The 14,491-nt window shown below is 36.8% G+C and overlaps 1 pseudogene; it reads right to left on the bottom strand.

The window, feature by feature from the left end:
- Window positions 1–874: 874 nt before the first annotated feature.
- On the bottom strand, window positions 875–1,800 carry LOC103223311 (ADP/ATP translocase 2 pseudogene; annotated as a pseudogene).
- Window positions 1,801–14,491: the final 12,691 nt, after the last annotated feature.

Genomic DNA, 14,491 nt, shown 5'->3' with positions numbered 1-14,491 from the left:
GTACTGTAGTTATGTAAGTTGTTATTTTGGGGGGAATCAGGGTGAAGGATTCACAGGAACTCTGTACTATTTTTGCAACTTATCCATGAGCCTAAAATTAATTCAAAATAAAAAGGAAAAAGCTAGGGTTTCCATTAACCAGGATTAAAAAGACTGCACATAGAGTAAGTTTTACAGGAGGAGATGAGGGGTTCAGTTTTGATGTTCTAAATTTCAGATGTCCAGTACAAATGCTTATGTACAAGCCTGGAGTTTGGGAAGGGAATCTGAATGAAATATGCATTTGGGAAATTATATTTAAAACCATGAGACTAGATAGGCTCATCCAGGACAGGAATGTAGATCAAGAAGAAAAGAGGAGCAAGGACTGGCCTTGGGGTATTCCACTACCAGACAACAGGAGAGAACAGAGTGAACTCTTGGGAGGTAATAGTTCCGCGTTTACAATTTTCCTTTTTGTGAAAGCTTTTTAGGGTGAGTGTGAGTGTGTGTGTGTGTTGACAGAGCTCTGTTCCAATTCGATTGTTCCAGTCTACCAGATTTACTGGTAGATTTGAACCTCTTTCAGTTACTGTGAATTTCTTTCTCTTTCTTTGTATCTTAGATATTTTTATTTGTTCATATTTGTTACTTATCAGGAATGACTGAAATAAAAAATGTAATTCAGTCCCATAATCATAATCATAATCATCGTTACCACCGTCATCATGATGGAAATGGCTTTAAGTGAGAAGTGGTCATATGAATATTATTGCTTCTGATTTTCAACAGTAAATAGTTGCCATTAATGAATGCACAACCCAGAGTCTATCAACAAGGCTCAAGATATTTTATATAACATGCCTGTTCACAGGGGAAAAACCCAGGAAATAACTTATGTGTACTTCTTGATTTTATCACAAAAGAAAAGCACAAAAGCACCACTCATGCCTCTGAGAATGTTGGACCATGCACCTTTGAGAAAAGCTTTGTCTCCTTCATGAGCAATTTTCCTCCAGCAGTCAAGGATGCCTGTGTACAGAATATCAGTTCCTTTGCACCCTGACCACATCATCTTGTGGTGGCAAACAGTGTCCAATGGATAGGAATGACTTTCTATCCCAGCAATGCCAGTGACAGATTGTGTGATCATCTAGCTGATGAAGATGTTAGTGTTCTTGGGATCTGGAAGAATTCCTTTTGCAATGTCACTGATACCAAAGTAGGAAGCTTGGTGGATGATAATACCCTATACTGACACATTAAAGCCTTGGTGCAGTCTCTTAATTCCATCGGATTTGTAGATCTTAACCAGGCAGTTGGTGAGGCTTCTGGATTCCCTTTCAGCTCTAGCTTTACCCACAGTAGCTGCTAGACGGGTACAAGGTCAAGCAGCTGCAAAAATCAAGAGGGTACACCACACACAAGGATGTGGCCCAGTGGCATCAGTGGGGGCCAGATAGCCTGCAGTGTAGCACCACAACTGGGGCCTCTTGTCCACCCCACCTGGGAAGATCTGCCTCTGTTTACCTCGGGCAAAGTTGACAGCCTAGGTGGGTAAGTATCTGATGACACTGGCCAGGTTACTGTGGCAGAAGGACAGGACTCCCTGCTCCTTGGTATGAACCACAGAGTCTGTCAAGCCCTTGCATTGCTTATCTGCAGTGGTCTGCTTGCTGGCATGCTGCACTTGCAGCAACAGCAGCTTGACCCACTTGATGGGCACTGCTGCGGTCTTGGATATGGCCGCAGCCACCCCACCTGCCTGAAAGTCCTTGGAGAAGGTCACAGTGGCATCTGTCATGTTGAAAGGAAAGAGGAGGCTGGCAGCTGTGAGATGGGACTGGACTGGGAACCAGCTTTGATTCTGGGGCTCTGGGCAGACTTCCTTCTCTTTTCCTCTGTATTTCATCAATTCTGGTAAAAATTCACAGGATATCAGTAGGAATGCCCCTCACTTCCCCTCATCTATTGAACTCGGCTCAATGATTTTACAAACTGTTATTTTTTTTTTTTCAATCCCTGCTACCACTGGGGATCATGTGTGGTAATATCAGTGCTTTGGGAAAAATGAACAGTGGTTCCATTAAAAGAGGGTGGAACATATGTTGTGAGACTACTTCCCCTAAGGGGAAGATAAACACAAAATCTGATTCACATTTAGGAAAAATTTTTTTACTTTCCTGAAATCATTGTTCATTTATGATCAGTATCTTCTCTTACCATTTTATTTTGAAACAAAAGTTCTATATCCTTTGTCACCATTTTTCCATTATCATTGCTGTTAAAAAATTAATCCACCTAATTAACTAACTTTCACTTAATAAGCAAATCACGATAATTGTTTTAAGGTTTAGGAATGCAGCCTTGCTCAGAGGGAAGCTTATAATAACTAATGCATGTGTTAGGAAACAAGAAGGGGTGAAAATCAATGATCTTAGCATTCATCTCAAGAAGTTAGAAAAAGAAGAGCAAATTAAAACCAAACAAAGGGGAGAAAGGGTATAATAAAAATGAAAGCAGAAAATAATGAGATCTAGAGCAAACACATAATATAATAGAAAAGTTCAACCCAAACAAAAGTTATCTCTGTGCAGGAAAGTTTGATAAAGACAAAAAAGAAAAGCTATAATTGCCAACATCAGAAATGAAGAATGGAACATCACTTTAGATCCTATTGGTATTAAATTATGTATGAGGATACTATAAACATTTATTCCAATGAATTTTTAAAATGGCACAAGTTAATTACTAGTAAAGAACGATTTACCAAACTGACACCTATTTCTGACATGAGTAGAAATAGAATATATGAGCCATCATTTTGTAACTCACCTATTCATATTCTGTCTGTATTCAAATGGGATGTTTGTTTTTTAAAAAATTGATTCATGGAATTTCTTTAGTTTGTTGAACTTTTTCTTTCTAAATTTCTTTTGCTATTATTCTCAGTCTATCCTTATATGCTTTCTTCCAGTTTATGATGATGACGATGATGTGTTTTTAAAATTAATTCTTTAAAACTTCTGGAACTACATTTGATGTGTGATGTGAAGCAAAGGAGCAATTGTTTCCCCCCGGCCGCCCCGGCCCCATAGCAGATTTTCTCAACATCATTTAAAATATAATCAATATTTTCTTCCACTCGTTTCTGATGCTCCCTTGATCAAATACTTAAAGTTTGTATATACTAGTGTCTGTTTCTCTTTTTACTTCTTTGTTAATTCTTCTGTAAAATTGCTCCTTAAGTTTTTTTTCCTGCCTTTCACACCTTTTAGAACATTAATTTTGCCATATTAAAAAAATCCCATCGAATTTATTCAGTTGTTTTTTTAAAACTATATGCTTTGGAGGTGAAAATCCAGACATTTTCACAAAGTTAATGTGTCAAACTTAATAAAAGATCAGATTTTGTACTCTGACATGCATTATCTCTAAAATGTCAATAGTAATATTTGATAGATTTGTTGGAAAGATACAATAAAATATAAAATATATAAAATCCCATGAACAATCCTTGATATAGCTGGGTAATAACTCCCAATATTCATTGCCTTCAGTGAATGCTGACTATTGGCTCACACTTCTGTTGATAAAATAAAAATAAAATAAAATTTGCCTTTTGTTAGTATTAGAAGTATTTGATCTTTACATCCTTTTATGCAAGCATCTCTCTTCTTTTATATAAATATTTTATTCCCTTAGCAAAATTCAATTTTTTTTCATATTAATCACACACTTTTTGGTTAGGTTTATTCACAAATATTTTATGCTTTATACTGTTGTTTTATATAAACTGGGTTTTCTCTTGTTTTGTCTTTTTGATCATTGATGCTATTAGGCAAGACTGAAAATGTATATTTATCTTGTATCAGATTACTTTGCTGAAGTCTAAAAAATTAATCTGAGACATTTTCAATTCTCATATGGGCTATATAAGATGATCTTGTGTCCTTATTTCCAATAAAGTGTTTATTTTTTGTTTCTATTCCTTAATTTTTGAATTGAATTCAAAAGAAGAATGAGAATGATGTATTCTCTTGTTTTGATCCTTAATTTTAATGGAAGTGCCTCTATCATTTTACTCTAAGTTACTGTGTTGGCTGTTGGTTTAAAGTAGGTATTTGTTACCAGGTTGAGAAAGTACCAGCTATGACTCTCAGGCTGCAAATTCAGGTGGGCAAGGAAAGTGACTAAAGTAAGTTTGTATTTTGAGCCTTTATTCTGCCAGATGGCAAGACCTTAATCTCAGTTAATTAAGCGTTTTCTCTCTCTTTTTTCCAGGGAACTTACATTGTGCCAAGGCACGCGGGGAGAGTGGGGATCTGATCCTGTGCAATCTCCTCCTCCTTTCCCTCTATTTCTATCCTCCCAGTTCTTCTTAAATCAATCAGCAAAGGTGGAAGAGGCTAGGTAGGGAGGAGCAGCAGGGGTTGGGGTATTCTTTCTTGTCTGTTTCTCTCACAGATTGCATTGGGGTATGGTAGAAAGCAAGGAACATTCAGAGAAGTTTTCCTTGCCCTGATTCCTCTTCTCTTTCCTTGACAGCTTGTCCCCTACCATAAATTTCACAACTCACTGGCTGTGGGGTGAAGTCAAAGGTGGAGCATGGAATGTGGAAGGGTGGGGATGAGAAGGTCGGGGAGGATCTGGGCAACTGTGGGAGGAGAGGGGAGGATAGAAGAAAGGACAATTCCAGTAGCAAGTAGAAAGAGGGCCTAGGTCTAGGACAGCATAGGCTGGCTGCTCTTCTGTTGATAACATTAGAAAAATAAAATAAATTTTGCCCTTTATTAGCATTTCACATAAGGAAATTTGCTGGCTATTCCTAGTGAGAGACATCTTTGATTTCAATCAGAAATTATAAAAAAGGAAAAAGTAAGTGTAACTTAAATAACTTCCCCTTTTTAATATTTCATGTATATGTAAATATAGATCCCATATACGTATAAATACATATATATGTGAATGTAGATTTCATGAATTTTATATATATGTTCTATAAATATTCTGAAAAAAATATATATAAATTTGTATTTTGAGCTCTCATTCTGTATGAACCTTCATGTATGTGTGTGAAACTTTCATATAAAGGGCAGCTTTGACATATGCCATTGATTTTGATACATGTCACTTGGAAGAACAGAGGTAAATGATTTATTTTGCGAGAATGTGTTTAAACAACAGAGTGTTTTGATTACTTTGGAAGAAAAGTCTACTGTCTGTTCTACCTGTCCCTTGGAGAATGCAGCAGGCAGGATGGCTGCTCTGGGGGACCATGCTCAGCAATGCAGTCTCATTTCTCCAGATCGCACATTGTCATTTATTTTTGAAGCTGCAGTTTTGTGCTGTTATTTTTTCTTCTCCATCTGATTCATTCTGAGTCATGGGAAGCACATTCTCATTGCTATGGGGTGCCCCACAGAGAGGGCTCACTTGCTTGTTCTGCACCATTAAATTCTTGCTGTGTCTTTCTAGCAGAAATGGTTTGAGGAGTCGCAGCACAGAAAAAAAAAAGGGAGTATGAGCATTGTGCTTGGGAAGATTCAGACTAGGAGAAATAGGATTAATAAAGTGTTCTTTTTGTGTGTGTGTGAACTAATGTGCTTGATGGACAACTAAATCACTCTGTCTTTCATTGTTCCCAAGCAAACAAGGAACCACGCAACAATGGCATTCTCTACTGATGAAGGATTTCATTCGAGCATGCCAGTTTCCCAGGCAAGGGGTGAGGGGTCTGTGGGATCACCTTAAGTGTCAGAACAACATTACCAAATGTCAGATGTCCTTGGTCATCATCTTCCCCAAATGTATTAGCTTATAATCTGTCAGCAAGGAATTGAAGGCTATCATTCCAGTCATACTGAAGGGACATGATTTTCCAAAATATAGGAGGTTTCTGTTCATTAAGAACCCACCGGTGCTGAGCATAGCTTGAAAATTTTAATTTGAAGAAAAGTGGTCCTGTTACTACCAAGGAGATAGAACGAGGGCAATATACTTTGAGGATATTAAAAGCTAGACTAGAATGAAAGTATGGTGCAGTTATCTCCTTTTCTCCCTTTTCTCTGTGCTTAATACAATTATTTTAAACATCAATATGGTGCATTTTAGAACATGGAGACAGTGAATCAAAAACTCATTATTTGACCTCTCTTTTGCCTCAAAACGTTTAAATCTAATTGATTTGCTGTAGTAGTAATAATTCCATTCACAAGAGACAAAAGCCATAACATCAGTAAAATGATAGACAAATGTAATTTGTTGCATTAGTGGCAAGCAACTGGAACAAAATATATTAGTAATTTAGAAACCATTCTGTATTTATGTGCATGCTTCCTATTAAAAAGAAATGCACAGAATGGAAGGACATAGGGGATAACATATTTTCCCATTGAGATGAGTCCTTTTATTTGAGATTTCTTCTATTGTTGTAAGTTATAAAAAAGCATATTTGCGCCTGTAACTGCAGCTTGCAGTAGAATCCATTTTCAGCACTTTTGAATTCAGCTCACATAGCCTTCTTGTAGGCTACAAGGAGGTTCAAGCTGTTCTAAAATAGTCATCACGATCCATTACACTCTGTTCCCTGTAGCTTTTGTTCCCAGTTGCGTGTGATACTGTAATTTTGAAAGAAAATTTAAAATACATGCTGAGTTTACACATGGAAGGGTTATAGTTTCATTTGTTCAAAGCATTTTTTGCATATACTATCCAAAATCTAGTATGAATAATCCAGGACAAAGGTAACATCTCAAAACAGAACATATCAAATTAATATTTCTTTTTTAAAAAATTATTATTATACTTTTAAGTTCTAGGGTACATGTGCATAACGTGCAGGTTTGTTACATATGTATACTTGTGCCATGTTGCTGTGCTGCACCCATCAACTTGTCAGCACCCATCAACTCGTCATTTACATCAGGTATAACTCCCAATGCAATCCCTCCCCCCCGGCCATGATAAGCCCCAGTGTGTGATATTCCCCTTCCCGAGTCCAAGTGATCTCATTGTTCAGTTCCCACCTATGAGTGAGAACATGCAGTGTTTGGTTTTCTGTTCTTGTGATAGTTTGCTAAGAATGATGGTTTCCAGCTGCATCCATGTCCCTACAAAGGACACAAACTCATCCTTTTTTATGGCTGCATAGTATTCCATGGTGTATATGTGCCACATTTTCTTAATCTAGTCTGTCACTGATGGACATTTGGGTTGATTCCAAGTCTTTGCTATTGTGAAGAGTGCCGCAATAAACATACGTGTGCATACCACACATCTACAGCCATCTGATCTTTGACAAACCTGAGAGAAACAAGAAATGGGGAAAGGATTCCCTATTTAATAAATGGTGCTGGGAAAACTGGCTAGCCATAAGTAGAAAGCTGAAACTGGATCCTTTCCTTACTCCTTATACAAAAATTAATTCAAGATGGATTAGAGACTTAAATGTTAGACCTAACACCATAAAAACCCTAGAGGAAAACCTAGGTAGTACCATTCAGGACATAGGCATGGGCAAGGACTTCATGTCTAAAACACCAAAAGCAACAGCAGCAAAAGCCAAAACTGACAAATGGGATCTCATTAAACTAAAGAGCTTCTGCACAGCAAAAGAAACTACCATCAGAGTGAGCAGGCAACCTACAGAATGGGAGAACATTTTTGCAATCTACTCATTTGACAAAGGGCTAATATCCAGAACCTACAAAGAACTCAAACAAATTTACAAGAAAAAAACAAACAACCCCATCGAAAAGTAGGCAAAGGATATGAACAGACATTTCTCAAAAGAAGACATTCATACAGCCAACAGACACATGAAAAAATGCTCATCATCACTGGCCATCAGAGAAATGCAAATCAAAACCACAATGAGATACCATCTCACACCAGTTAGAATGGCGATCATTCAAAAGTCAGGAAACAACAGGTGCTGGAGAGGATGTGGAGAAATAGGAACACTTTTACACTTTGGTGGGATTGTAAACTAGTTTAACCATTATGGAAAACAGTATGGCGATTCCTCAAGGATCTAGAACTAGATGTACCATATGACCCAGCCATCCCATTACTGGATATATACCCAAAGGATTATAAATCATGTTGCTATAAATATTTCTTTATGTTAAAATAAGCACCTTAGGAGAAAAATGCCAAGTTTACATGTGGCATTTTGACTTGGTTTACATATGGGAAATAGAAAATTAAAGCCAATAATTTAAACCCTAAAGATTGACTACAAATACCTGTATCACCAAAGTAAAAGCATTTTGCCTAAGAACACATTAAAAACTTCTTTAAAAATTGTATTCTTGGCCAGACGCGGTGGCTCATGCCTGTAATCCCAGCACTTTGGGAGGCCGAGGCCGGTGGATCACCTGAGGTCAGGAGTTTGAGACCAGCCTGGCCAGCATAGTGAAACCCTGTCTCTACTAAAAATACAAAAAGTAGCTGGACGTGGTGGTGGGTGCCTGTAATCCCAGCTACTCGGGAGCCTGAGGCAGGAGAATTGCTTGAACCTGGAAGGTGGAGGTTGAAGTGAGCTAAGATCACGCCATTGGGCTCCAGCCTGGGTGACAGAGCGAGACTCTGTCTCAAAAAAAAAAAAAAAAAAAAAATAATAATAATAATAATAAAATTGGATTCCGGGAGACTGTATTTATTCCATTTCTAAATAATAATGAAAGACATAATATATGATATTTTAGATTATGTTTGTAATGAAATTATCCTGTTTTTAGATGTTGTAGCTTAGAGTGAAAGACTTTGAGAGTATTAGAAAAACAATGAAGAGAAAATACTTCCATTCTAATTCCTGACTTCATACACGTTTTAGGGAAAGCTCAATTTTTTCTCCCAGGAACTGTCTCCTATTCTTTATGCTCATTTTTGCTTCATGTCTTCCAGTCATCCAATCTTCGTTGACATCCTTCACTTTTCCCTTCTTTATCCAATCAGTTATCAAGTGCTATTGCATCTTCTCTTGCAAAACTGCTCTCCTTTAGAGAATCTTAGAATTTTATGCCTTTGAAGGAGACTCCTACCGTCCAGTTTTTCTCAAAACTTTTTAAGTATCAGAAACTTTTCTCCAAGTGTTACACAGAAGTCCCCAAATTGATAGTAATGATAAAAATAAAATAGATAAAAGAAAATTTGATTTGGTTGAAGCAAGACTTGGGTGGCACAGACTCTTACCTGTTTGGTCCATTCATGCTGCCTTGCTATTGTCTCCAAAGTTGCTTTCCCTAACCTTGAGGGATCCTTGGAAGAAAAAATGAAGGTCCAAAGAGATTAAGTGATTTGTCCGGGATCATGAAGCCAGTTAGTGCAGAGCTGGTCCCAGAAGTCAAGCTAAAGTTTAGTGCTCTTTTGGCTACATCAGGCAAACTCGCTATCATTACCACCACCTGACACAGCTTATTGTAGTCTAGTCTCTCCTGTTAAGCTTCTCTGTTTACAGAACATAAGGTATTTTCCATCCTTTGTATCTGTCCCCTGTGCAATAGGCTCCCAGAGCTCTCCACTGCCTCTGAGATCAAGTTCAAGTCTTTATAGGTTCATTTCAGGCTCTTTATAATTTGCACAATTTCTTTATTATTATTATTATTATACTTTAAGTTCTAGGGTACACGTGCACAACGTGCAGGTTTGTTACATAGGTATACATGTGCCATGTTGGTGTGCTGCACCCATCAACTCGTCATTCACATTAGGTATATCTCGTAATGCTATCCCTCCCCCAGACCCCCAGCCCCCAACAGGCCCCAGTGTGTGATGTTCCCCGCCCTGTGTCAGAGTGTTCTCATTGTTCAATTCCCACCTGAGTGAGAACATGCAGTGTTTGATTTTCTGTCCTTGTGATAGTTTGCTGAGAATGATGCTTTCCAGTTTCATCCATGTCCCTGCAAAGGACGTGAACTCATCCTTTTTTATGGCTGCATAGTATTCCATAGTGTATATGTCTATCATTGATGAACATTTGGGTTGGTTCCAAGTCTTTGCTATAGTGAATAGTGTCACAATAAACATACATGTGCATGTGTCTTTATAGTAGCATGATTTATAATCCTTTGGGTATATACCCATTAATGGGATCACTGGGTCAAATGGTATTTCTAGTTCTAGATACTTGAGGAATTGCCATACTGTCTTCCACAATGGTTGAACTAATTTATACTCCCACCAACAATGTAAAAGTGTTCCTATTTCGCCACATCCTCTCCAGCGTCTGTTGTTTCCTGACTTCTTAATGATCACCATTCTAACTGGCATGAGATGGTATCTCATTGTGGTTTTGATTTGCATTTCTCTAATAACCAGTGATGATGAACATTTTTTCATGTGTCTGTTGGCTGCATAAATGTCTTATTTTGAGAAGTGTCTGTTCATATCCTTTGCCCACTTTTTGATGGGCTGTTTGTTTTTTTCTTATAAATTTGTTTAAACTCTTTGTAGATTCTGGATATTAGCCCTTTCTTGGATGGGTAGATTGAAAAAATGTTCTCCCATTCTGTAGGTTGCCTGTTCACTCTGATGGTAGTTTCTTTCGCTGAATTCGCACATCATCTTATGCTGCTCTCCAAGTCAAAGCCACTGTGCCAGCCTGGTTGATTTCTTCACTGACCCTCGAAGCACTTCTGAAGCTTTCTTACACTGTTCTCTCTGGCTGCAATGCTGTCCTTCTGTTTAAGGTGCCCTTCAAGGCGCCAATCAAGATTTTTGGAGCCTGTTCTGAGTATACCAGTTAAGTTACCCCTTTTATCTTTTGACAAACTGTAATTCTGCACCTTTTTTTGCTTTTAAATTTCCCATGGTAAGAATATGTGAAAACATACGTTCTTCCAGGACTGTGGCTTACTTTGCACATACTACTAGCATGCCGCTTTGTGAATACCAACTGTGTTTTGTGGGTTAATTACAGTGGACTGTGTGATGAAAAATGATACCCCTTTCTTGGTCACCACACAAGAATCCACTGCAGTCTTTTTCATGTAACTGATAGTTACTGGAGTTTACTATTGTCCATTTTTCTTTTCCGCCATAGGAAATCGGGTCTAAACAGACTTTCTATTTGATCTTACTCTGTAACTATGCCATCAGCCTAATTATTAAATAATTTTAATTGAATATGAATAAATGTCACTAATAGTAATTTAAATGTTCTATGCAATTACCTATTTCTATACGTTTTCAATAAATATTTAAAGTTTTACAGTAGAGTGATTATAATTGCTTTTCAGAATATAAAGATCACACCAAAAGCCATATTCTTTCCTGAAGCAGAGGCTATCCATGCTTCACTCTTATCCAGATGACAAACTCAGGCAGGACTCCATTCCCTATTACCTCTGTAACTACAATTAGAACTAGACTGGAGTTGCTGTCACAGGGTTATTTGAAATAAAAAATGAAGTCAGAATTCTGATTGGTTATTTAGTTTGACAATGATGAATAGCTTTACTAATTAGATTTCTGTAATAGGTATTTTTAATATACATTAATACACTTAATAAAACTTCAAGCTACAGATTTAACTCAATTTATTAAAAGCATGTTAATAATATTCAATATACTTAACAATATTTTAGTTTTCCCAACCTTTTCTGAGTATACTAGGTTAAACAGGATGTCTCTCAATGAGAGACTGAGAGGTGTAATTAATAGTCTTTTGATCAATCTTGGAAAAGTCTTTTTGATATATTTCCCAGAAATTGTGAAATTGATGTCTCTAATGATGGGTAACAAATCTCTTCACAATTCAGGATGATTTCCATTTCTTTGCTTTCAACAAAATTGAGGAAGACCTAATTGAGTTGTCAGCTGATGGATCACAAAAATAATATTTGAAGATGTGCCACTGTGTAGTTTTGGCATGTAAAGTGGAAGACGTTCAAAGAGTTGAATGACATTTCTATAGAAAATTTTGCCCCAATTACATCTATTTTTAATTGTGAACAAAGATTCTCAGAGCTTACAAAAAACACATTAGAACTGATACTAAACCCTGTCTCATTATAACAATAAATAATATTCATCTACCAGAACATAAGTGAAATTAAAAATCTTCACCTGTCCCATGAAGAAAAATAATTTCTAATTTTTTCTTTTTATGTTCGAAATTTAAAATACATTTATATTGTAGCTATATGTAATAATAAGTATGATAATACTGAATAAATTTTTTTTAAATTTTATTTTTAGTTCTGGGACAATGTGCAGGACATGCAGGTTTGTTAACAGGTAAACATGTGCCACGGTGATTTGCTGCACCTGTCAGCCCATAACCTAGGTATTAAGCCCTGCATGCATTAGCTATTTATCCTGATGATTTCCCTCCACCTGCCCCACTGACAGACCCCAATGTGTGTTGTTCCCCTCCCTGTGTCCATGTGCTCTCATTGTTCAGGTTTTTTTTTTTTTGCTTTTAAATTTCTCATGGGTAAGAATATATAAAAACATAAGTGAGAACATGTGTTTGGTTTTCTGTTCCTGTGTTAGTTTGCTGAGGATAATGACTTCAGGCTCCATCCATGCCCCTGCAAAGGACATGATCTCATTCCTTTTTATGACTGCATAGTATTCCATGGTGTATATGTACCACGTTTTCTTTATCCAGTCTATCATCGATGGACATTTGGGTTGATTCCATGTCTTTGCTATTGTGAATAGTGCTGCAATGAACATACACATGCATGTGTCTTTATAATAGAATAATTTATATTCTTTTGGGTATATACCCAGTAATGGGATTGCTGGGTCAAATGGTATTTCTTTTTCTAGGTCTTTGAGGAATCGCCACACTGTCTCTCACAAGGGTTGAACAAATTTATATTCCCACCAATAGTGTAAAAGTGTTGCTATTTCTCTAAAGCCTCACCAGCCTCTGTTGTTTCTTGACTTTTTAATAATCACCATTCTGACTGGTGTGAGATGGTATCTTATTGTGGTTTTGATTTGCATTTCTCTAATGATCAGTGATGTTGAGCTTTTTTTTTCATATATTTCTTGGCCACATAAATGTCTTTTGAGAAGTGTCTGTTCATGTCCCTTGCCCACTTTTTTAATGGGCTGTTTTTTTTTTTTTTCTTGTAAATTTGTTTGAGTTTCTTGTAGATTCTGGATATTAGACCTTTGTCAGATGGATAGATTGCAAAACTTTTCTCTGATAGTTTCTTTTGCTGTGCAGAAGCTCTTTAATCAGATCCCATTTGTCAATTTTTGCTGTTGTTGCAATTGCTTTTGATGTTTCTGTCATGAAATCTTTGCCCGTGCCTATGTCCTAAATGGTATCGCCTATATTGTCTTCTAGGGTTTCTATAGTTTTGGGTTTTACATTTAAGTCTTTAATCCATCTTGAGTTAATTTTTGTATAATGTATAAGGAAGGAGTCCAGTTTCAATTTTCTGCATATGGCTAGCTAGTTTTCCCAGCACCATTTATTAAATAGAAAATTATTTCCCCATTGCTTGTTTTTGTCAGGTTTGTCAAATATCAGATGTTTGTAGATGCGTGATCTTATTTCTGAGATCTCTCTTCTGGTCCATTGGTTTATGTGTTTATTTTTGTATCAGCACCATGCTGTTTTGGTTACTGTAACCTTGTAGTATAGTTTGAAGTCAGATAGCATGATGCCTCTGAAGGAAAAATTTTCACCCTCAAAAGCCTTACAAGTTATTGAATTTATATATTAATACATATATTTGGTTGCAGAGAAAGATGAAAGGTGATCAATAAAGTATTTTCAAGTATGAAATATTTTACATGAAGATATTCTGTGGGGAAAGTGGAATAAAATACAAATTCAAGGAGAAAAAATGATGTAAAATTTATGAGCATTAAAGAAGAGCTTTTTATAATATACTTTTTCTTTAATATTTTATTATTTTTATCATTACTATTATTTTTATTTGAATAGGTTTTTGGGGGAACAGGTGCTGTTTGGTTACATGGTTAAGTTCTTTAGGGGTAATTTCTGAGATTTTGTTGCACCCATCACCTGAGCAGTGTTGTGTACCCAATGTGTAGTCCTTTATCCCTTACCCCCCTCCCACCCTTTCCCCTGAGTCCCGAAAGTCCATTGTATCATTGTCATGCATTTTTGTCCTTATAACTTAGCTCCCACTTACAAATGAGAAGGTACAGTGTTTGGTTTTTCATTGCTGACTTACTTCACTTAGAATAATGGTCTTGAACTCTAACCAGGTGGCTGCAAATGCCACTATTTTTTTTTATGACTGAGTAGTATTCCATGGTGTGTATACATACCACATTTTCTTTATCCACTTGTTCATTGATGGGCATTTGAGCTGGTGTCATATTTTTGCAATTGTGAATTGTGCTGCTATAAACATGCATTTGCAAGTATCTTTTTTGTATAATGACTTCTTTTCTTATGGGTAGATACCCAGTTGTGGGATTACTGGATCAAATGGTAGCTCTACTTTTAGTTCTTTAAGGAAACTCCACACTGTTTTCCATAATGGTTGTACTAGTTTACATTCCCACTAGC

This window comes from Chlorocebus sabaeus, chromosome 4, assembly GCF_047675955.1.
Source record: "Chlorocebus sabaeus isolate Y175 chromosome 4, mChlSab1.0.hap1, whole genome shotgun sequence".
In the NCBI taxonomy this organism is placed as follows: Eukaryota; Metazoa; Chordata; class Mammalia; order Primates; family Cercopithecidae; genus Chlorocebus; species Chlorocebus sabaeus.
Note: the sequence above shows the minus strand (reverse complement) of the source record. Positions and strands in the feature narration are given on the sequence as shown.